A 24132-nucleotide genomic window follows, 5' to 3' on the forward strand; every position below is an offset into this window, starting at 1 on the left:
GCATGATTTTTCTGACCGTTGCAACGCCTCTGGCTGCTAATGCTGCATTAATGGTTTACTTAAGAAACCCAGCGATGCAGCTGTAAGTTACAGGTGGGCCACAGACATCGGCCATAAAGAGAAGTTGCGGGGAAGGGGGGCCCAAGCTGAATTTTTGCACCAGGGCCCATGAGCCTTTAGCTACGCCCCTTATTTTATGCACCTGTTTGCAATGGGCGTGGCTGAAACAGCTAAAGTTAATAATTAAGAGGAGCATCCATATGCTTTTGACTATATAGTGTTTCACCGTTTTTTATGTATGTTTGCATTTATATAAGAAAAAAAGTTATCAGACGTGCTACCCATGTGAACAGTAAGTGCTCCATTACACATGGACGTGATTTTTATTCAGAATCCTGACACTTCTGAATCTTTTCTGTGAGATTCCAGCAAGGCAAGCGTAATCTCGTTTGAAATGACATGTTACATCGTAATCTCGCGAGATTACGCTTGCCTTGCTGGAATCTCACAGAAAAGATTCAGAAGTGTCAGGATTCTGAATAAACATCACGTCCAGACTGGTAGTGATGTATATTTATTATCAGGACACTACAGTAATGTTAGTGTTTGTGTATGTAGCTGCACATAACGATATAGCTATATCGCTAGTGCAGTGTAAATGAATGGAGAGAAGTGTATGACGCTGATTGGTCAGCGTCATACACTCCTCTGTACAACACCCACTTGGTCTAAAGTAAAAGACGCCCACTTGGGCATTAAGAAACTCATTAGCATAAAGCTAAAAATCGCTCATAAAGTGGTTTAAAATAGATCGTTTTTCGAAATAAAAAGCATTACTGTCACCTACATTATAGCGCTCATCTCCTTATATAGGAGATAGGGCACTTATAATGTGGTGACAGAGCCTCTTTAAGTTTTATTTCTCCACAGCCATTCAGATGCATACCACAAGAAAGCTTTAGCTCATGGACAGATAATTGGAATTTACTGGTACAGTAGAGAATTCATTGTACTTTACTATTTTCATGTTTTGCTGCTGGTGCAACGCTCTTAGGCCCTATTCACACGACAGGGAAGCTCGGCCGTGTGACAGCCGTTCTTTGAACGGCCATCACACGGCCGCAGTAGGAACAATAGACCCCAAATGGGGCTATTCACACAGGCAATTTTTTGACGGCCCGTCAAAAAATGGAACATGCCCTATTTTGGGCCGATCTCCCGGCCGCTCGGCTCCCATAGAAGTCTATGGGGCCGAGTACAGCACGGCTGCCACTAGGATGTAATCCGAGTGATAGCCGTGCTTTCTGACGCTCGCTTTCTTCTCTTCCTCCTCCTCACAGTGCGAGGTGCATGTGAGGAGGAGATTTTTTTGGTCCCTGTAGGAGTGGAATCCCTAATCACCGGCCACAGCGTTGCCGATGCTGTGGCCGGGAATTCAGCTCCAGAAGAAGTCCCTGACGTCACTGTCCATATATGTACAGTGACGTCAGGGACATGAAGCGGAATTCCCGGCCACAGCAGGCTACGCTATGGCCGGTAATTCTGCTCCAGGAGAAGTCCCTGACTTCACTATCCATATATGGACAGTGAAAACAGGGACTTCTCCTGGACCGGAATCACCTGCCGACGGGCCGCTGTGGCTGGGGATTCCGCTTCAGAAGCAGGGGACCGCTCCAGGAGAAGTCCATGACATAACTGTCCATATATGGACAGTAAAGTCAGGGACTTCTCCTGGAGCGGTCTCCTACAGTGGCGCTATTTACAGGGAGGGGGTGTGTGCCATCTACAGGGGGGGCATCTACAGGGGTGCTATGTACAAGGGGGTTGTGTGGTACCTAGAGGGGGCTGTGTGTCACTACCTAAAGGGGGATGTGTCACTACCTACAGGGGGGCTGTGGCAGTATCTACAGGGGGTTGTGTGGCAATATCTACAGAGGGCAGTGTGTAGCATTATCTACAGAGGGAAGTGTGTGGCAAAAAAATGGACAAATGAAATTCATCCGTTTTTAAAACAGACAGGGAAAAAAACTGATGCAAAACGGGTCAAAATCGGCCGTTGAAAATGGAAACACGGCCCGGAACAGAAACAGAATGGATGCAAAACGGCCGAGAAAAATCGACCAAAACGGACGTTTTTATCGGCCGACATTCGGACCCTGTTGTGTGAATAGAACCTTACATTGCTTCTTTTTACCACCTCAATGAATCCATACTTTTGCCCAATCTCTTTCGTATTGTGTAGTCATGAACATTGTCCATAGCTAAAGCTAGAAGGGCCAGCAGTAGTTTAATAACATTGACAAATGTGGCCTGTGGGTGGGGCTGGGCAATTAATCAAAAACAATAATTGAAATCGAAATTCAGCATAATTAATCAACGTTATTTTCTCCTGGTTTAGGCCTCATGCACACGACCGTATTTTTTCCCACCCGTAAATACTGGCGTAAATACGGGTCCGGTGTCACACGTATTCCACCCGTTTTGCACCAGTATTTACGAACCGGTGCCCGTAAATATGGGTCCGGTGTCACCCGTATTCCACCCGTATTTACGGGCACGTTTTTGGCGGCAAAATAGCACTGCACTAATCGGCAGCCCCTTCTCTCTATCAGTGCAGGATAGAGAGAAGGGACAGCCTTTTCTGTAATAAAAGTTAAAGAAATTCATACTTACCCGGCCGTTGTCTTGGTGACGCGTCCCTCTCTTCACATCCAGCCCGACATCCCTGGATGACGCGGCAGTCCATGTGACCGCTGCAGCCTGTGATTGACCTGTGATTGGCTGCAGCGGTCACATGGCCTGAAACGTCATCCAGGACGTCGGGCCGGATGTCGAGAGGGACGCGTCACCAAGGCAACGGGCGGGAGACCGGACTGGAGGAAGCAGGAAGTTGTCGGTAAGTATGAAAGTCTTTTATTTTTATTTTTTACAGGTTTATACTGATCAGTAGTCACTGTCAAGAATGCTGAAAGAGTTACTGCCGATCAGTTAACTCTTTCAGCTCCCTGGACAGTGACTATTTACTGACGTCGCTTAGCAACACTGCCGTAATGACGGGTGCACACATGTAGCCACCCGTCATTACGAGATCTCCATAGACTTCTATGGACTGTCCGTGCCGTTATTACGGCCTGAAATAGGACATGTTCTATCTTTTTCAACGGCACGGGCACCTTCCCGTGAGAAAACGGGAAGGCACCCGTCGCCAATAGAAGTCTATGAGCCCGTTATTACGGGTCGTAATTACGACCCGTAATAACGGGAGTTTTTACGGTCGTGTGCATGAGGCCTTAAACTGTATCTGCATCTTCAGGACGCAGATACAGTAGAATCCAATGGTAGAGCAGGAGGCCGTAAGGTCCCTTCTCTACCATTCACTATCTATCGCTGGACGCGAGGCAGTGACGTCATCGCGCCTGTCTGCGCTGAGCTGCACAGACCAGAGGAGCAGAGGGATCTCCTCCACTCATCATTGGAATGGGGTTAGGTGAGTATGTTATTATTATTATTATTATCAGGCACTATTGGGGGCAGCTGTGGGGCATTATACAGCATGGAGGCATATATGGGGGACTTTATACTATGTAAGGAGCCGCTAAGGGGGCAGTTATGGGGGCATTATACTGTGCGGGGGCAGCTATGGGGGAATTATACTGTGTGGAGGCAGCTATGGGGCATTATACTGTGTAGGGAGCACTATGGGGGCATTATACTGTGTAGGGGCAGTGTCATGGGGTATATTATATACAGTAGTATACAGCAGGCTCAGGGGATAAATATTAATTCAATGGCATAGCATGCAAATAGGGGAATGGCATGAAAAAGGGGTGTGGCCTAAATAATCGTTCAATAATCGTAATCGAGGTTACATTTTCAATAATTCATGATTTTGATTTAGGCCATAATTGCCCAGACCTATGTGTGAGCCAAACAGCACATTATTTATGAAGCCATTTTATTTACAAATGTAAATGTGTAGAAGGTAGGCAGGACTTCAGAGACCGGAGTTATATACTGGCACCAGTATTGAGAAATATTCCGCATTACATTTGAGCAACATTTGTTTCATGACATTTTGTCCAGTGACATCATAATTTCCTGGATTGTCAAGAAGGACCGTCAGGGGACCAAGGAAACAGTCGTCTTGGGAACAGGCAAAAATAAGTAAGGTCAGTGATCATATTACCAAGTTTATTATTTTTTGTATTATAGGCCATTAGAAACCTGATTATAAAACATGTAATACCCCTTTAAAGGGTTTAATAGAAATAGGACTCAAACAAAAGGGCAAATATAGTGCTCACACATACTAAAACACAGTGTTGATCTTGGGAACTGTGCTTGCTGGCGGGGCAAGGTAGTTATTGAAATTCCCATGTCTCAACAGGTTACTTTATAATTGAAATACATCTGTGCCACTCTTTGAACATATCCCATGTGTCTGGGTCAAAAAGACCACATATGTGGAAGTGTGAGCACATGATATGCTCTGGCACCCAAAGGTTATGTTCTCATGCTTAGCAAAAAACGTCTGAAAATACGGAGCTGTTTTCAAGGGAAAACAGCTCCTGATTTTCAGACATTTTTTAAGCAACTCGCGTTTTTCGCTTCGTTTTTTACGGCCATTTTTGGGGCTGTTTTTCTATCGAGTCAATGAAAAATGGCTCCAAAAACGTCTCAAGAAGTGACATGCACTTCTTTCTCGCAGGCGTTTTTTTACACGCCCGTTTTTCAAAACGGCCACATAAAAAAAATGCCCCGTCGGAACAGAACGCCGTTTTACCATTGAAATCAATGGGCAGATGTTTGGAGGCGTTCTGCTTCCGATTCTTGGCCGTTGTTTTGCCGTTTACGGCCCGAAAAACGGCCGAATATAAGCCGTGTGAACATACTTTAACACTATGTATATCATAGATTTACATAAAACCTTTAAGACCATAAAAATAACAACTACAGTTTATTTGGCTTACTAATGTTTACTGTCTATACATGTCACATAACATAATAAAAGACTGGTGGTAATACAGAAAATTCTTCATGTAGATACAAGGTAAGCAAATTATTTGTTCTTTTTTCTATTTAGAGTACAGAGCTCCCTTACAACTCGCCAAGTCAGATATAGATCCAAGTGGAGAACCCAAGACATTGTTTGTCATACAGGTGTGTGCAGCCCTTCCTGCAGACAGGACACCTGTTCATTCATGCTAATCTGTCCAGAAGTATGGAATCCAGTGAAAGCTGACCCGGGCAGAAAAAATAAGGCATCAGCATGGCAACACTAGACATTCTGAGACACTGAGCATACAGATAATGACAGCATCTTATAATGGAACACAAAAGCAAAGGCCTCATGCACATGGTCGTATTACAGCTTCATTTCGTACAGAACCATAATAGGGCTCCCATTGCAGTGCATTTGGCCTTTCCTGTACCTCTGTATGCCTTTCGATTTCATACAGAGGTTTTTAATTGCTTACAGGGTAGAATAGCTGGGTAGATACAGCACCCGAGGGGGCCTGTATGGCAGCACACTGATGTTGTGCGGCTCCCTACTAGGGAGCTGTATTGCCTCCATGCGCCATGCACATTTCTGTGCCGTGTACATGAGGCCTAAAGGTCTTATTACACAAGCCAATGATCGGGCAAACAAGCGTTTTATATGAATGTTTATTCCCGATAATTGCCTGTGTAATCAGGGCAACGGTCAGCCGATGAACAAGCAAACGGTCATTCATCGGCTGATCTGCTCTTTTATGCAGAATTAAAAATAATCGTTGTCGGCAGCACATCTCCCTGTGTAATCAGGGAAAAGCGGTGCCGACATGATGAAAATGTATGGGGACGAGCTCCATGTGATAGGAGAAAATGAGCGCCGATCAACGAGCTGTAGAGGATGTAAGTGAGAGCATGCGAGCATCTGACGCTGGACACTAAACTCCGTCCCCCTTCGTCTATCACCTCCGCACTGCCTAAAAGGCATGATCGGTGGGATAATAGGAAGGTGCCTGGCATTGCACTTCACAAGTGTCATTTTAGCTGATTAATACAGCTGTTAGATCCACCCCTGCCTGTTCATGCTGTTTGTGCAGGTTCTCATCTAAGGTGCAGTACATAAGGGACCAATGAGAGAGCTGTCATAATGTTTTCATCGTAGTGAGCGTCTTCCAACTGATGCCCTGAATGATGCCCTGTTCATTGTCTTATCAATCGCTGATGTCCATTCCTATAATGAATCTCTCCAGACCCTTTTTCTCTTAAATTGTTGGAACCTGCACCGTAATACCAAGGAAGAACAGCGAATGCTACAAGTAAACCAAGTCTAGAACCAGAAAACAGAAAGCAAAGTCACTGGATTGGGTGGGATGAATCCACATCTGCGAAATTCTGCTTTTATATGTTTACATTGTATACAGTGGCTGGCTCCCAAAATAATACATCAGTATCGCTAGACTGTTAATTTGATTCCTGAGTGTGTGAAGGGGAGTGCGGCAAACATTGTAATTTTGCAGCCAAAGCGGTTTTTAAAAAGTGGACCGATACAGCTATTTGGCCTGTATAGATGTGAGTGTATGTCACAGACTGTTAGGCCCTCTTCACATCACGGTTTGGCCTTCCATCAGTGGTATACATCAGGACTCCCAACGTATACTTCCGACGGAAGGCTGCAACATGTACCACACAATGGCCTACAGTGAAACACTTCGCACAGGGACTTCGGCCTTGGGGAAACTCCCAAAGTCACTGTCTATGTATAGGTCCCCGAGAAGTTACGTTCCTGGAACATTTAAAATTGGGCCAGACACTCCTGATATTTTGGACGACAAAGTAAAACTAAATCACTTATGATTTCAGAGGAGAGGCTGGAGGCTGGACAAGAGGTTAACCCAGCTACATTGACGAGATTTTAAAGATGGTTCAAAACTGGACTGTACTTCAGTCGGTTTAATGACTCAAATTGAGGGGTTCAAACTGAAGTGAGCATAATTAAAAATGACTCGTCCAAAGACATGCTTAAGGGCCTTAAGAAGGACATGGTGGTCTTAAAGCAAGATAAAATAATAAATGAGAAAGAATTGATAGAGATGGACATAGATATTGTAGATCAAATTTCAGATGTATTAGAACATCACATGCTCATCATGCCATTCTACAGGAGGCAATATCTTCAGCTAAAATGTTGTATTAATGAAAGAAAGCTAATGTTGTTCCCAGATTATTCTGCTACCACCAGCAAGAACAGACAAAAATCTGTAGAGGTTAAGAGACGTTTGAGACAGGCCGGATTACAATACTTATTGATGTTTCCAGCTAAGCTTAGGGTCATATTTCAAGATCAGACCTTTTTTCTTTGAAAACTCACTGGAGGCTGGATCGTGGCTGGAATCAAAAGGATTGTGATATTTGGTTGGACTGTACAGATCTATATCTAAGGCTTAGACATAGATTGAAAATTGATACTTTCCAGCGGAGCTACTAATTGTAATGTAAAGGCAACTAATGTAAATTAATTAAATAAATTGTTATATAGAACGTTGAAGGGGGGGGAAGTAGGATGCTGAGTAAAGGATCTCTTTAGCATGAATGCTTATGAGCTATAACAGGGGTTGGTTGGGTTGATTGGGGGGAGGGAGAGGGTGATGAGAAGGAAGGAAAGGTGTTTTGTTTTTTTCGCAGAGTAAGTCGAGATTTGTTTCACTTAAAGTGAGAGGCATCATAGATAAAACTGATGAGATATGCAGTTTTCGATTGGTTAAATTCATACCTCTCTGCAATCATCTGCCTACAAGAGACCCATTTAGATAGGGAATTCATAGAGTGGGTAAGAATGAGATGGACTATGTATCGCTACCATTTGGTATATGCATCTTTTTCGAAGGAGGTATCTGTATTGATACAGCAGGTTTGTTTCACATATGTATCAAATAAGGTGAATGATTAAGGAAGATACGTATTTTTGTTTTGTGAAGCGGCTAATATTGTTTGTGTTATTGCTTTTGTGTTATATACCCTCAACATATAGACCCAAAGTTTTAATTTCATTGCAGAACTTTATGCTGGATGTAGAGCTCCCAGGATCGGCAGGGTAAGCCCGTTCTTGTGATTGGGTGCCAGCGGTCGGACCCCCACCAATCAGATATTTATCACCTATCCTGTGGATAGGTGATTGATATTGATTATGGGAAATCTCCTTTAACTTGGTCTTAGTCTAATTGATAGGCAGAGGGCTAAGGGAACAAGATATAAATATGAATCTTCTTCCCCATCTACTATAACCACTTAACCCCTTCCCACTGCAGCCAGTTTTCACCGTCCTGACAGAGCCTCATTTTTCAAATCTGACATGTGTCACTTTATGTGGTAATAATTTTGGAATACTTTTACCTATCCAAGTAAATCCGAAACTGTTTTCTCGTGACACATTGGACTTTGTTAGTGGTAAAATTTGGTCGATACATTCAGTATTTAATTGTGAAAAAAAATTATCATTTTTTTAAATGTATCTTCTTGTAAGACAAATAGTTATACCAAACAAAGTAGTTGCTAATTAACATTTCCCATATGTCTACTTTATGTTTGCATTGTTTTTTTGAATATCCTTTTATTTTTCTAGGACATTACAAAGCTTAGAACTTTAGCAGCAATTTCTCACATTTTCAAGAAAATTTCAAAGGGCTATTTTTTCAGGGACCAGTTCAGTTCTAAAGTGGCTTTGAGGGGCCCATACTTTACAAACCCCCATAAATCACCCTATTTTAAAAACTGCACACCTCAAAGTATTCAAAACTTCATTTAGAATGTTTCTTAACCCTTTAGGCATTTCACAGGAATTAAAGCAACGTACAGGTGAAATGAACACATTTTAATCCATTTTTTTCTGTAACACATAAGGTTTTAACAGAAAAATACAACTAAAAATGTATTACCCAGATTCTGCAGTTCTTAGAAATATCCCACATGTGGCCCTAGTGTGCTAATGGACTGAAGCAAAGGCCTAAGAAGCAAAAGAGCACCTAGTGGATTTTGGGGCCTTCTTTTTATTCGATTATATTTTAGGCACGATGTCAGGTTTGAAGAGGTCTTGTGGTACCAAAACAAATGAAACACCCCCCAAAAAATACCCCATTTTAGAAACTATACCGCAAGGATTTTATCTAGGTGTGTAGTGAGCATTTTGACCCCACAGGTGCTTCATAGATTTTATTAGAATTGGGCTGTGAAAATGAAAAATTTATTTTTTTCTAATAAAACTTTAATTTTTTTAATTTCCACAAGGACTAAAAGAGAAAAAGCACCCCTACATTTGTAAAACAATTTCTCCCGAGCACGGCGATACCCCATATGTGGTCATAAACAGATGTTTGGACATGCGGCAGAGCTCAGAAGGGAAGGAGCACCATTTGGCTTTTGTAGCTCAAATTTTGCTGGAATGGTTTATGGACGCCATGTCACATTTGCAAAACCCCTGATGTACCAAAAAAAAAAAAGGACATCATTTTAGAAACTACACCCCTAAAGCCATTTATGAAGGGGTATAGTGAGCATTTAGACACCACAGGTGTTTTTCAGAAATTATTACGCAGTGGATGGTGCAAAGTGAAAATTCCAATGTTTACACTGATATGGCATATCACCGCACAATATGTTGCGTCCAGTTTGTGTCACTGGAGCATCTTACTCCATAAATTATTAAGCAGGTTCCGGGTATGGCAATGTCTTACATGTGACGTTAACTGCTGTTTGGGCACACTGTAAAGCTTAGAAGGGAAGGAGCGCCATTTGAAGCATGGATTTTGCTTGGTAGTAGTTTTGTTTGAGTATTACTGACGTTTCAGTTTATAATGTGGGGGATATGTAACCTGTGCGGAGTACATCAGGGCATATTAAGAGGGTATAATAATGGGGTAAATAATACAATTATCCATAGATATCTGGTGTAATGCCCATGGCCGCGGGCCGTCAGGTTTATTCACCTCCTGACGGTCGCAGCCATGGATCAGTGAGCGCTGGCCCACATCTCCTCAGGAGACGCCAGCGCTCACTTCCGCTTCACTCGGCCGTGTCCCGTGGGATGAGTGTGCATGCTCCTGCCCGCTCTTAGAGGGCCAGCGCGCGAACCTGAATTAAAGACCAAATTAGCCAATGAGCACCCTGAACTACAAGAAGGGCCCTGCCCCTTCCTGCATTGCCTGAGCGTTGTTGTCGTTTACCTATGGTCATCTCTGCAAATGGTCCCTTAGTGTTTCCCAGTTCCCAGTGTTCCCATTCCTGCTAACTGTATCCTGCGTCCAGTGCTATCCAGAACCAAGCGCCATATAGGGTTGGAGTCGTGCTTCACTGAGTACTACGCCTGTCCTGTTACACCATGCCTGGTGTCTGCCTGCTGCCGGAGCCCCATCCGAGCCTGTCTTGCTACTGTCCGAAGTTACCACACCTATTTGAACTATAGACTTTGACCTGTGTCCTGTGGCCAGCTGCTATACCGTTAAGGCAGTACGGCCCAGTGGGTCCACACAACCAACGTGACAGTACACTCAGGCCATGGACCACGCTGGTCAATCCAAGACCATGATGAAGTGATGCGGGCGGATATGCTTGATCTCCGATCTCGACAGGACCAACTCCTCCAGGCATTGAACATTATTGCACATCGGCTAGATGTTCAAACTGCCGTTCCTCCTACTACACCTCCTGGCAGTACAGACCCTCCGAGTGCTGATCCCCGATTTTCTCTGCCGCTACCTCATCGCTATGATGGAGACACGAAGACCTACAGGAAATTTTTTAACCAGTGCCAGATCCACTTCAGTCTGTATGCTAGTGCATTTTCTACGGATGGCACAAGAGTTGCTTTCATCAACTCTCTCCTCACTGGCAGGGCCCTAGCATGGACGAACACTATCTGGGAGAGACAAGGACCAGAGACCCGTGACTTCCAGGGGTTCCGACAGAAATTTCGCACAGTGTTTGAGGAGCCTGGACGAGTCTCGTCAGCAGCTGCCTCCTTGCTGAACCTTCACCGGGGAGACACTTCCGCGGGCGAGTACGGCATCCACTTTCGCACCCTGGTGGGAGAGTTGTTGTGGAACAACGAGGCCTTGGTGGCTACATTCTGGCAGGGACTGTCCCCTGAGATTAAGGACGAACTTGCCGCCCAATATCTGCCATCCACCCTGGATGACCTCATCCTTTTGGCCGCTCGGATTGACATAAGGATCCGAGAACGGTTCCAAGAGGCCCGTCGGGAGGGATAACCCCCTAACCCGGCTCCTACTTTGCAACAACCACTGCTGACCTCATCAGCTGTTCCTCCAAAGGAGTCTTTGTGGATTGATCATTTCAAGCTGTCTACCCAGAAGAGACAATGCAGACGCACTTCGGGACTCTGTCTGTATTGTGGCCTCGGAGGCCATCTTGTGCGTCTGTGCCCACAAAAGCCCCAGAGCCTAGGCTTGGTTGGAGAGACAACCCTGGGTGAAGAAGGACTTTCGTCTAAATTGTCCATTCCCGTGACCATAGTGTCCGGCGAAAAAACGCACCGGGTCTCTGCTTATCTGGACTCTGGATCCGCAGCTAATTTCATTTGGAGAGACCTGGTGGATCTTCTCCAGTTGCCCACAACCCCTCTGGAGAAACCTTTGATTGTTGCATCGGTGAATGGACTTCCTCTGCCAGACCCAGTTGTAGCTGTGACCAAGCCATTGAAGCTCCAAGTAGGAGCCCTTCATTTCGAGCTCATCTTACTTTTTGTCCTAAGGCCATCAACCCTGTGATGCTGGGCCTGCCCTGGCTCAGACTACATGCCCCAGTTCCGGACTGGAATTCTGGAGAGGTCCTCTAGTGGGGTCCCGAGTGTCTCAACCGCTGTCTGGTACAGATTCATCCGGTCCAGTCTCCTCTGCCTCGGCCCTTGGCAGGATTTTCTTGTCATTATTCTGCGTTCTCGGATGTCTTCAGCAAGGAGGCGGAGGCGCTGCCCCCACACTGGGCGTATAACTGTCCTATCGAGCTGATTCTCGGTGCATCTCTTTCCCGTGGTAGGGTATATCCTCTCTCCTTGCCAGAGACTCAGTCCATGTCCGCCTATGTTAAGTAGAATCTGGATAGGGGCTTCATACGGAATTCCTCCTCCCTGGAAGAAGCCGGGTTCTTCTTCGTCAAGAAAAAGGATGGTTCTCTGCGATTCTGCATCGACTACCGGGGTCTCAACCAGATCACGGTAAAAAATAGATATCCATTGCCATTGATTTCAGAACTGTTTGACAGCATACGAGGAGCCCAAAAAATGTCTAAGCTAGACCTGCGGGGGGCTTATAACCTTAACCGGATTCGCTGGGTTGATGAATGGAAGACGGCATTTTACACCCGTGATGGACACTATGAATATATAGTAATGCCCTTCGGCCTGTGTAACGCTCCCACGGTCTTCCAGGAGTTCGTTAATGACATCTTCCGTGACCGCCTCTATGTATGTATTGTGGTCTACCTTGATGACATCTTGATTTTTTCTCCAGATCCGATGACTCATCAGAGACATGTCCGTCAAGTTTTGCTAGGATTAAGGGAGAATCGCCTGTACGCCAAGTTGGAGAAGTGCGTGTTTGAGAGAAATCCTCTACCCTTCCTGAGCAACATCATCTCGGATCAAGGCCTCAAGATGGGTCCTGAGAAGGTAAACGCCGTCCTGTAATGGCCACGTCCTCAAGGCTTGAGGTCCATACAGCGTTTCCTGGGATTCGCCAATTTCTACAGACAGTTCATTCCCAACTTCTCCTCACTGACATCTCCTATCTCCACCCCCACCAAGAAAGGCATGAACGCCAATGTGTTGACTCCAGAAGTGGAATCCGCATTTAATAGTCTGAAGAGTGCCTTCACGTCAGCCTCTATCCTCCATCATCCAGATGTATCTTGATAGTTTTCATTGGAGGCGGACACCTCCTCTGTTGGTGCTGGTGCACTCCTGTTCCAGAGAGGTTCCAAGGGCAAGACAATGGTATGTGGCTATTACTCTAAACTCTATTCTTCCGCAGAACGCAACTACTCGATTGGGGATTGGGAGTTACTGGCCATCAAATTGGCTCTGGAGGAGTGGAGACATCTACTAAAGGGTGCAATTCATCCTTTCTTGATAATCACTAACCACAAGAATCTCACCTATCTCCAGACGGTCCAACGGCTGAATGCTCGTCAGGCCAGGTGGTCGCTGTTCTTTGCCTGGTTCCAGTTTGAGCTCCACTACCGTTCGGCCGACAAGAATGTGAGGGCCGATGCCTTGTCCAGGTCGTTCGAGTCAGAGGACACCATGGAGTCTCCACAAAGTATTATTGACCTGTGTTGCATTGTCTCGGTAACCCTCTGCAAGTTAGAGACATCCCTCCAGGGAGGACTTTTTTGTACCTGGCAGACAGAGGGAGAATCCTCCGCTGGGGACACAGCTCCAGACTGGCAGGTCACGCAGGTACCCGTAAGACCTGAGACCTGATTGCTAGTCATTTCTGGTGGCCCACTTTGCCCAAAGACATCATGGACTTTGTTTCATCCTGCTCGGTGTGCGCAGCTAACAAGGTTGTGCACTCCAAACCTGCTGGCCTTCTCCAGCCGCTGCCTGTGCCCAATGCTTACTGGCAGCATATAGCAATGGACTTTGTTACGGATCTGATCTGCCTCCCTCTGCTGGATGCAGTATGGTCTGGGTGGTAGTGGACCGATTTTCAAAGATGGCTCACTTCGTTCCGCTGACCGGTCTACCTTCTGCTTCTCGACCGGCTGCCCTTTTCATTCAACACATCTTCCACCTGCACGGCTTGCCTTGGCATATCGGTTTGATTGGGGGGTTCAGTTCACCTCAAGGTTCTGGAGAGCCCTCTGTAAACTCCTCAATTTAAAGTTGGACTTTTCCTCAGCCTACCATCCTCAGTCCAATGGTCAAGTTGAGAGGATCAATCCAATAATGGAGAACTACCTACGACACTTCATCTCCAAGCAGCTAGGTGCAGCTTCTTCCTTGGGCCAAATTCTAGTACAATAATCATACAAGCGAGTCCACAAGAAATACACTTTTCTTCATCGTCTGCGGCCAACACCCACGAATTCCTCTCCCAGTGTCCGTTATGTTCGAAGTGCCCGCAGCTGATTCTGCTTTTAGGGACTTCCTGCAGATCTGGCAGCAGAACTAATCCTCTATTCTGCTGGCGGTGGGCTGCATGAGACGTAAGGCAGACACAAGGAGAAGAAAATCTCCCCAGTTTTCTCCAGGTACCAAGGTCTGGCTGTCCTCCAGAAATATCCGGCTGAGGGTGCCATCATACAAGTTTGCTCCCAGGTTCCACGGACCCTTCGAGATCCTGCAACAGATTAACCCTGTCTCCTACAAGCTTCGGCTGCCTCCTACCCTCAAGATCCCCAACTCCTGCCATATCTCCTGAAGAGAGTTCCTGGGAGCAGGAGGAGAACCTCAATGCTCCTGCCCTCCTGAAGAAGTTTCTCTCTCGCTCTGGCCCCATGAGGAGGGGGCATACGAGGGGGGATACTGTAATGCCCATGGCCGCGGGCCGCAAGGTTTACTCACCTCCTGACGGTCGCAGCCATGGATCAGTGAGCGCTGGCCCGCATCTCCTCTAGGGAGATGCCAGCGCTCACTTTCGCTTCACTTGGCTGTGGCCCATGAGCACCCTGGACTATAAGAAGGGCCCTGCCTCTTCCTGCATTGCCTGAGCGTTGTTGTCGTTTATCTATGTTCATCTCTGCAAATGGTCCCTTAGTGTTTCTCCTAGTTCTGTGTTCCCGTTCCTGCTACCTGTATCCTGTGTCCCGTGCTATCCAGAACCAAGTGCCGTAAAGGGGTTGGAGTCGTGCTGCGCTGAGTACTACACCTGTCCTGTTACACCACGCCTGGTGTCTGCCTGCTGCCAGAGTCCCATCCGAGTCTGTCTTGCTACTGTCCGCAGTTACCACAGGTACACCTATTTGAACTATAGACGTTGACCTGTGTCCTGTAGCCAGCTGCCATACCGTTAAGGCGGTACGGCCCAGTGGGTCCACGCACCCAATGTGACATCTGGTATGCTGTGCAGCAATCCGTTATGCGCAGGCCAGTGTCGCACTAATAAACTGTATCCATTTTTATCCCCCTGTTGTAACACTTTGCACCTTTTGGGGGACATTTTCTGCTTTGTAGTTTAGGAAATTTTGCTGGGAAAGTGTTTCCCTAGTATAGTAGGAGCGCCCTCGCTTCCAGCAGATATGCTATGTCCCTTCCCTTCCAAGTCCCTAAATACTAGGGCCCTGAAACTGAAGGAATGTTCCCCTCCAGCCTGCACATCGGGATGTTTTTTTATCACCGCATTATTAGTGCTATAACTTTATTATTTTTCGGTTGATGGAGCTGTGTGCAGGCTTGTTTTTTGCGAGACAAGTTGTAGGTTTTATTGATACCATTTTTGGACACATATGACTTTTTGATCACTTTCTATTTAATTTTTTGGAAGATGAAATGAGCAAAAACAAGCAATTCTGGAAATGTCCTTATTGTTTTTTTACATGTTAACTTTATTCTGCAGGTCTATACGATTACGGCGATATCAAATTTTTTTTCATGTATTGCAGCTTTTGCACAATAAAATCACTTTTTCAAAAAAATAATTTGTTTTCTGTGCTGCCATATTCTAAAACCCATAACTTTTTTATTTTTTTTTGCGTGGTCAAAGCTGTTTTAGCAGTAGCAGTTAGCAGTCTGTAATATGCTTAATTAGCTGTCTCAGAACTTAATATTGTAAGCTTCTGAGTCTGCACTATTACCGCGACGTAATGGTATGGCGCTTTGCGGGAACCCCTTCCCGACAGTGTGGTATATATATGGCGAATGTCGGGAAGGGGTTAAGGATGCAAGATATTTGGGCTTTCATGATGCTGCCATTTTATTTTTGTTTTTTCATCCTTTCATTCAAAGAGCCTTTAACTTTTTTTATTTTTTTGCAACATAACTGTATAAATGTTAGGATTAGAAGCAGAACTGTATCTAATCTATGATTTCTGTTATCTCTGTGTTTGGGTATTGCTAGGCAATGACTTTCGTCTGAATCTGGATTTGGTCATCATTCGGCTTTGCCTGATTGATTAGGGCGAACTACTTTTCTTGGGCCTATATATACTTCAGGCCTAGAATACTCAGGTGCAAGTTATACTGTTTCTGGTATTAGCTAACTATCCAGATTCTTGTTTGTAACTTTATTCATTGTCTGTCTGTTTGCTTGTTTGTTTGTTTGTTTGTTTGTTTGTTTGTTTGTTTGTTTGTTTGTTTGTTTGTACTGTGAGACCTGTTGGTTCTCTGAGAGATCTAGTTTTTGTTTAGTGGTTTAATATGTATTCTGGAGAGCAGTAGTTCCACTGGTTTGTTTGCCTTTTCTGTGCATTTGGTCTGCTGCCATGCTGTTGTCTAACCCTTCTGTGGCATAGTATTCAGATAGGGTCACATAGTGCTGTATATTTTTGTCCACTGTCTATTCATCTGTTACTGCTTGCATGATATTAATCTGCCATCCACTCTGTTTATGCATCGTCTCCATCTTCTACTACCTTTGGTGTTCGGTTCCACTCATCCACTGGTGAGTTAGTGTGCGTTTGTCTGGTATTGCGGTCTTGATCAATACGAGGGACGTAACAATAAGGGCTTGTTTTTTGTGGAAGGAGTTGTATTGGTTTATTCTTACCATTTTGGCTATATAATGTATTCTATTACATTAACTTTAACCATTTCATGACCAAGGGTCATTGATGCCCCTGTGTCCAGGCCAAATTTGTATTTCTGATATGTACTTCTTTAAACCATAATATCTTTTCAAAACCTTTGAATATCAGAACTATTTTTACTTTGTGTGTTTTTTACAAGACTTTTGAGGCTTTTATTTTCTAGATTACTTTAATTAAATTCCATGTTTTTCATTTTTATTATGAGCAGACAATGTGAAATGTGTAATTTTTAAAAAAATATCTTTATCTATATTATATGTATTTATATATACTAGTCCTTTTCAATGAATTAGAATATCATCAATTCAAAATTCAGTAATTCAATTTAAAAAGTGAAACTCATATATTATATAGATTCATTACACACAGAGTGATTTATTTCCAGCATTTTTTTTATTTTAATGTTTGTGATTATGGCTAACAGTTAATGAAAACCCAAAATTTAGTGTCTCAGAAAATTTGAATATTATATAAGCCCAATTTAAAAAATGATTTTTAATACCGAAATTTTGGCCTACTGAAAAGTATGTACAGTTTATGCACTCAATACTTGGTCGGGGGTCCTTTTGCATCAATGCGGTGTGGCATGGATGCGATCAGCCTGTGGCACTGCTGAGGTGTTATGGAAGCCCAGGTTGCTTGATAGCGGCCTTCAGCTCGTCTGCATTGTTGGGTCTGGTGTATCATCTTTCTCTTGACAATACCCCATAGATTCTCTATGGGGTTTAGGTCAGGCGAGTTTGCTGGCCAATCAAGCACAGTGATACTGCGGTTATTAAACCAGGTATTGGTACTTTTGGCAGTGTGGACAGGTGCCAAGTCCTGCTGGAAAATGAAATCAGCATCTCCAAAAAGCTTGTCAGCAGAGGGAAGCTTGAAGTGCTCCAAACTTTCGGTAAACAGCTGAGTTGACCCTGGACTTAGCACAAGACCCCCCCCCAGTAGATAGCACCACCTAAAAGCTCCCTCTAGGAGTGGAATTCAAGGTCAGAGCGCTCTAGCTGTGGATTCCACTGCCAGAGGGAGCTCCTGACATCTGTGTTCATATATGAACAGTAACGTCAGGGGCTCCCTCTAGGAGCAGAGTCTCCAGCCAGAGTGTTGTCGACGCTCTGGCCGGGGATTTCATACGGACAGTGACATCAGGGGCTTCCTCTAGGAGCGAAATCCCCGGCCAGAGCGATCTGACCGGGGATTCCACTCCAAGAGGGAGCTTAGGTGGCGTTTTCTATGGGGGGTGGCTTATGCTATCTACAGGGGGGTGCTATCTACAGGGGGGTGGTGCTATCTACAGGATGGGTGAAGCTATATATCTACAGGGGGATGGAGCTATCTACAGGGGAAATGGAGAGACGTTGGGGGCTCCCTCTTGGAGCGGAATCCCTGGCCAGTGCACTCTGGCTGGGGATTCCGCTCCTAGAAGCTATCTACAGGGGGGTTTGCACTATCTACAGGGGAGTTGTGTGTGGCGCTATCTACAAGGGGGTAGAATTCTGGATCTCTCAAAGCCCCGGCAAACATGAGAGTGCATCGCTGCTTAAAATGAAGCAGCACTGCACTCATTAAACCCTGTTCCAGGCTGCCGTTTATATACATCGGCAGTTGGAACTTATATAGCCGTATGGCTGTCGTGAAGGGGTTAATCACTTTTTTGGGGGTGGTAGAAATAAAACAGCAATTCCGCCATTGTTTTTTGGGTTGTTTTAACGGCATTTACCATGCGGTTTAGAGACCCATAACTTTTTTTATTTTTTTCGCTGTGTGAGAGCTTGTTATTTTCAGGAACAGTTGACGTTTTCATTCATACCATTTTGGGGTACATGTGACTTTTTTGATAACATTTTTATTCTGTTTTGTGTGAGGCTGATTAAACAAAAAAATAAAACAACAATTCTGGCATTGCTTTTTATTTATTTTTTTGGACAATGGTCACAGCGCTTTATAAATAGATTAAATTATAGTTTGAGTTATTACGGATGCAGTGATATTAATTATGTGTACTGTTTCTTCTATATTTTTTTTATAAAAAAAGACTTCTTTTATTGGGAAAAAAATTTTTTATGTTTTTTTCTTTTCATTAATATCTGTAAACATTTATTTTACTTTTTTGAAATTTTTTAGTCCCACTGGGAGACTAGACTAATAGTTCTGTATTGCAGGTAATATGCCTGACATCGAAACACTCAGCTAAATGCATAATCTAATAGGTAAGCTATGATGGCAGACCTGGGGGGCCATTGTTAGGTCCCCAGCTGCCATAGCAATGGGGAGGGGCTAACTCCTCAAAATTTGACGTAAATGTACATCATAGTTGGGAGAGGTGGATTATGAATGAGTCAACTCCATACTCAGTGCAAGTTTACCGTATATAACTGCTGCAGAAACAACCACATTTAAATGTATGGAACTGATTTTCAATGTATGGAACTGATTTGAGTTTTTGGTCACCTCACCTCCCCAAAAAATGTAATAAAATAAAAAGTGATAAAGTCTATTGCCCTAAATGGTACCAATAAAAATCACAACACGCCCCGCAAATAAAAAATCCTTCACACCGCTTCAGCAACAGAAATATAAAAAAAAGTTATTTGTCTCAGAGTACAATTGTATTTATTTTGTAAAGGTAGTAAAACATTACGATATCAATTTGGTATCGCTGAATTTGTAATAACCCACAGAATAACGTTAACTTGTCATGTTTACCTCACGGTGATTGCCGTAAAACAAAAACCCAAGAAACTATGGAGGAACAGCTTTTTTTCATTCCACCCCATTAAATAATTTTTAAAAGTTTTTTTTAGTACATCATATGGTACATTAAATGGTGCTATTAAAAAACTACAACTGACAAAAAGAGTCTTCGTATGGCTATGTGAGCGGAAAAGTAAAAAAGTTATAGCTCTTGGAGGGCTCCTGCGCCATCACTATGACTTACATGTACGTCATTCCATGGGAACTGTATAGTTCCCATGAGGTAATTGTACATCATAGGGCAGGAAAGGGTTTATCAGAGGAATTTGGTTGGGTGGGCGCATGGGATATGGGTAACCCCGGGAAAAAACTATATACATTCATGTTTCTCCAAATTGCATAAAACTTGGTTCTGTATTGACTAAAATATAATTAACAATTTAATATGCCGCCTTGTCAATATTGGACCATTCTCCTGTTGGAAACAATATTGGTTTATAATAATGATATTAAGCTTTTTTAAATTCCATCCGCATTGGTTAAAAGTATTTAATAATAGAGGACATAAAGAATGATATGACAGATTTTTTTTCCACAAGAAAATAAGGGATCAGCGAGTCAAACAGTAATCTGGGAAACAGACAAGGCAGTCCTAAGAGGTATTTAATGGAAAAAAAAATTCACATATTAAAAGGAAGGCTGAATGGGAAATACTAGAAAAAAAAGTGTTGAGGTTACAGGAACTGTGCTCAAGGTGTGTGACCACTGCAGCTACATAGGAGAGATGCAAAATCGCAATCATCCCTGCTTATTAAATGCATAGGCATAAGAGGAGGGTAAAAAAAATAGGGCAATTATTGGTGCAGATAATGAGAAATAGAAATAAAAGGCCGCATTTAGCAGCTATTAAAACGTTAAGGGAGTAATAGTTAATGAACTATCACAAATAACTGACTAATACTTTTAGGAAGTTCTATCAAGAAATGTATAATTCAAAAACGAATTACGAATTGCGTAAACTAACAGAATATTTGTGGGAAATCCCACTTAAAATGTTGACAGAAATGGATTAAGAAATTCTAAATAGGCCAATTGCTTTGGCAGAGATAGAAGATGCATTGAAATCCTTCTCAGATAATAAGGCACCGGGGAGGGGGCTGAAAACGTCTTTTAAAATTTATTAGGAATATAAACAATTAATGCTGCCTAATCTGGCTGATAATAAAGGCCATGAAAAGGGGATATTACCAAGTTCAATGGAAGAAGCAATTATTATTGTGATCCAAAAAAGAAAAAGGATCCACAGTACCAAGTCGTATAGGCCAGTATCCTAAAGTTCTGGCTAATAGATTGTGAAGAGTTAGGGTATGTTCACACAGCTTATTTTCAGGCATTTTTCGGGGCGTAAACGCCTCAAAAACGCCTGAAAAAACGGAAGCTGAATGCCTCCAACATCTGCTCATTTTTCAATGGGAAAAACTTTGCTTCGTTCAGACGGGGCATTTTTTTACCTGGTCGTTTTAAGAAACATCGCGAAAAAAAAACGCCCCGTAAAAGGATGTGCATGTCACATCTTGAGCCGTTTTTCAGTGAGCCAATAGAAAAACAGCTCCAAAAACGGCTCCAAAAAACGCATCAAAAAACGTTTGATGCTTTAAAAAACACTGAAAATCACAGGCTGTTTTTCCTTGAAAACAGCTCCTTATTTTACAGCGGTAGAAACGCAGAAACAAAAACGGCTGTAAAATACGGAGCTGTTTTCAAGGTAAAACATCCTCAGGATTTTCGAGTTGGGTGAAATTTGCTTTAGCTGTTGAACCACTAGCATCTAGTTTTAAAAAAATGAAAATATTAAGGGTATTCAATTTGGGAAGCAAGAATAAGTGCCCTAATACACCAATGATATATTGTTATTTTGGGGGGATATTAAGGCCTCGTTCACACTGAGTTTTTTGCAGGAGGAAAATTCTGCCTCAAAATTCAGATTTTGTCCTTCCTGCATGTCGTTTGCCGCGATTTTGGCAGCGTTTTTCGCTGCGTTTTTCGCTCTCGCCCATTGATTGCTGCGGGCAAAAAACTGCGAAATACGCTTTCTCTGCCTCCCATTGGTGTCAATGGGAGGTCAGAGGCGTAAACGCGCGAAGATATGGCATGTCCCTTCTTTCGCCCGCGAGGCGGTTTTACCGCTAGCGGGAGAAAAACGCCACCGCCTCCCATTGAAATCAATGGGAGGCATTTTCGGCCGTTTTTTTACGAGTTTTGCGGAGCGGTTTCCGCTCCTAAAAGCTCGTCAAAATACTCTGTGTGAACAGGGCCTAATAAAGAACTAGATACTGTCATCAATGAAATAGGAGAATTTGTCTTTTTTGGAGGCTAAAATTGGTAAATTGTCACATGTTGGTGATAGATAAAGTAACACTGTATACAAGATATACAAGCAATTCCACTGGGAATTAGTTTTAAATATTTTGGTAGTAATATTTAATTTTTTATGTTAGATTATATTAAAATGAATATCACTCCATTATTAAATTGGTTAAAGGATAAGCTAGAGTTTGGCTGCCTATTTTAGTAGTGGGGCGTACTAACGTGATAAAAATTATTTTTCTACCCCAAATATTGTTTATGTTTCATAAGTCCCCAATTTGGCTACCAAGAGCTATATATAAAACTTTAGTATGACAGGAAATTTCAATGGGAGAGGGGAACTGCTCTCATTCAAAAGGAAGTATTACAACTTCCAGGAGGTAGAAGAGTCTTCTGTCTAACAAATTTGTATGTTTACTTTTTGGTCGCACAGTTAACTCATTTGAGGTGTTGCAATATGGATTACATTTTAAGTTATATATTGGAAAAAATATAAATCTAGCGAAAATACAGAAAATACAGGAGTATGCATGTTAAGTAAAAAGGGGTATACGGTATGGAGAATCAATCCAATTGTAGCAGAAATGGAAACTATTACTTTTTCTATTCGTCCTGTGTGGAAATTTCAAGTTTATTAACCGTAAATATTTATTATGTAAGTGATTATGAATTATTTTGAGCTTATTATTTTTTAGTCCATTTGTAGCACAATTTCCATCACTTAAGACCTGTTCACATCAGCGTTTGGTTTCCATTCATCCTTTGTGTTCAACCTTTCCATCGGAGGAACCGATGAACGGAAAGCCGAATGGAAACCAACTGCAACGGAAGCATTACCATTGAAATCAATAATAATGCAAACGGAAGCTATAATTTCTGTTTGGCTTTACGTCCATCGGTTCCTCTGACTTAAAGTTTGAACAGAACCGATGAACGGAAACCAAACGCTGGCCCTCAACTAAAGGAATACTAAATATAAAAATCTAAATTGTGGAAAATCTATAAAGATATCTCTGAGAAGATCAGTAGTTTTCTCCGTTCTCATTTTCACTATGATTTGTTTGGCTGTAAAGGCGCCCATTCACATCATATGAACGTTGGCCAAACCTCGGCAGGACCAGCCAACCATCTAATGTGTATAGGGGTGTCCCGAACCTCCCCGGACAGCAAATGTTATTGAAAAGAAGGCTCACTATGTTGGATTTAAACATGCCCGATCCTTTGTGCTCATGGGAAATAAGCCGCTGCCAAAGGTGTCTGACAGTGGCTTATTACCATCTCATTGAGTACAAATGCAAATGCACGAATGGGCAAATGTGAATGTGAATGGGAGGGTCGGGAGGAATAGCTGTCAGTCGAACAAGCGTTCGTCCGACAACTTTTAAAGGTGAATTTGCGCCTACTGCCAGTGTCTACAATAGATGTCCAGAAATGATAACTCATGCACCTTGGCTTAACAACACTCTCTCAGCCTCAGCCGACCAGAGTGGTCTCCAACCTTTGGCTCTCCAGCTCTACCGCTGTTTAAACACTTTAGAGTACCACAGGTCGGATACTACTGTTCTACAAGTTACCAGGTATCCAGGTATGTGCAGTGGGTACTGTCTGGGTGTATCTGCATAGACTGGATGGAAAACGTTAAGTCCCATTGTAATAATCCCTTCTTTAGGAAACAAATGTAAGACATAGCCATAGGAGGACTGAGAGGTGAGGCAATTAGGCAGTAACAATGTAGCAAACAGCCGAAGGGGCAGAAATTAAGAAAAAGTTAGGCAGGAAATATTTAGCATTGGAGAACAAGAATCCCAAGCACCGATTATTTGACCAAAGCCTAATAAGAAAAATCTGAAAAGTATATCAAGGTAATATCACTAAAAGTAATTCCTAAAATACCTCTATTATCACAAGCACTCCCTGTATTAGTGGAGCCAATCTAATAATGCAGCAAGGGAGCTGTTTGCTGTGTGATATGGAGACAGCAAGCTGTTTGTATTCTGCTGATGGACTTGTGTGGTTTATTTCCTACCATATCTCTTCAGCACAAACTTAGAACAATTACAGTTAGGCCCCTTGAATCCCTCCTACATCACATTTGGGAGATCCGCTCCCTCGCATATCTTTTTTTGATCAAATGGGGCATCAGATCTCGTCACAAGGAGAAGAGAAACATTCCCCAAAGAACTGTTAGGGAATTTCCCCTTTCCCTTGTGTTGAGATCTGATTCTCCTCTTGATCTAAATACAGGTATTGGACAGCAGATCTTCCGAATGTGATGTTTAAGGGCCCTTAGATCTCTATTTGAAATAGTCATGAATGAAATTTCAG

Source organism: Rhinoderma darwinii, chromosome 5 (assembly GCF_050947455.1).
Source record: "Rhinoderma darwinii isolate aRhiDar2 chromosome 5, aRhiDar2.hap1, whole genome shotgun sequence".
Classification (NCBI taxonomy): Eukaryota; Metazoa; Chordata; class Amphibia; order Anura; family Rhinodermatidae; genus Rhinoderma; species Rhinoderma darwinii.